The following is a 1,949-nucleotide window of genomic DNA, read 5'->3' on the forward strand; positions in this document are numbered from 1 at the left end:
CAAAAGTATTTGCCAACTCTAGGTCTGACAAAGGCTTAACATCCTGGATCTACAAGGAACTGAAACGTACTGAAAAGAAGAAAACAAACAATCCCATTATAAAACGGACAAAAGATATGAACAGACACTTCACAAAAGAAGACATCTGAGCAGCCAACAAACACATGAAGAAATGCTCAACCTCACTAATCATCAGGGAGATGCAAATCAAAACCACACTGAGATACCACCTAACTCCAGTCAGAATGGCAATTATCAACAACTCAAAAAATAACAGCTGCTGGAGAGGGTGTGGTGAAAAGGGAAAACTACACTGTTGGTGGGAGTGTAAACTAGTGTAACCTCTGTGGAAAGCAGTGTGGCGCTCCTAAAAGCTCTAAAAATTGACCTTCCATATGACCCTGCAATCCCCCTACTGGGAATATACCCTGAAGAACACAAATCACTCTATAAAAAAGATACCTGCACACGTATGTTTATTGCAGCTTTGTTCACAATAGCAAGAACCTGGAAACAACCATGCTGCCCATCAAAAGAGGATTAAAAAAATGTGGTACATATACATGATGGAATACTATGCAGCCATAAAAAAGAACAAAATCATGAATTTCGCAGCAACCTGGATGGAACTAGAGTCTATAATACTGAGTGACCTCTCACAGAAACAAAGATCCGAGTATCACATGTTCTCACTCATATAATGGACCTTGAACATCCAATGTAATACTATAAGAAAATGACTGACAGTACTGAGAAACTATGGGGAGGAGGGGACTGGGATTAACAGTAGCAAATAGCTGTCTGGGGTTGGGGAAACACCTCTTATCAACAGGGTGCCTGAATGAAACGTAATTGTACACCTAACCTTAACTGTACCCCACAAAACCATAATAAAAAATATTGATTAATAAAAAAAAAAAGTAATCAACAAACATACGTTAAATACTCAGATTCACTAATTTTCACAAAAATGCACATCAACTACAATGAGATTCCCCATCAGACCAGTCAGGATGACTATCATTAAGAAGTGAAGAAACCACAGGTGTTGGTGAGGCTGTGGAGAAGAGGAATGCCTCTGCACTGTTGGTGGGAATGTAAGTTAATTCAGCCTTTGTGGAAAACCATGTGGCAGTTTCTCAAAGAACTAAAAATTTAACTACCATATGACCCAGCATACCTCTTCTGGAAATATACACAGAGAAACATAAATCTCTCTACAAAAAATACACCTAGACATTTATGTTTATTGCAGCACTATTCACAATAACAAAACAAACCCAGATGCCCATAGAAAGTGGACTGAATAGAGAACACGTGGCACATATACATGATGGAACACTACATAGCCATAAGGAAGAACAAAATTATGATCTTTTCAGGAACATGATAAAATCCTCACATGTACACCACAACTCCAAAATAAAAAAGGGATAGCAACTAGGGTATATGTATATACACAACTTTAAAATGTATAATATATATTTATATGTAAAATATATTTATATATATAATGTAAATATATGTTTCCTAATTTAGATCTCTTTAAAAGTTAGTGAACCGCTAAATCAAAAATTTAAAAAGGTATTGTGGTGTTTATAACATATGTAGAAGTAAATATATTAAAACATGACTTACATTTCAAGGTAAAACAACAAGAGAATGCCACTAAACACCTACTAAAATGACTAAAATGCAAACAAAACTGACAATACCAAATTTTGGTTGAGGGTACAGAGCAAAAGGAACTCTATTCATTGCTGGAGAGAATGCAAAATGTTACAGCCACATTGGAAGACAGTTTGCCAGTCTAATAAATGGCTAAACATAGTGTTACCATACAATTTAACAATTTTATCTGCAGGTATTTTCCCAATTGATTTGGAAAGCTATGTTTACACAAAAACCTGAATGTAAGTGTTTATAATAGCTTTATTCATGTCTTTCAA

This window comes from Carlito syrichta, unplaced genomic scaffold (genome assembly GCF_000164805.1).
Source record: "Carlito syrichta isolate Samal-C Ts95f unplaced genomic scaffold, Tarsius_syrichta-2.0.1 Scaffold308211, whole genome shotgun sequence".
Taxonomy (NCBI): Eukaryota; Metazoa; Chordata; class Mammalia; order Primates; family Tarsiidae; genus Carlito; species Carlito syrichta.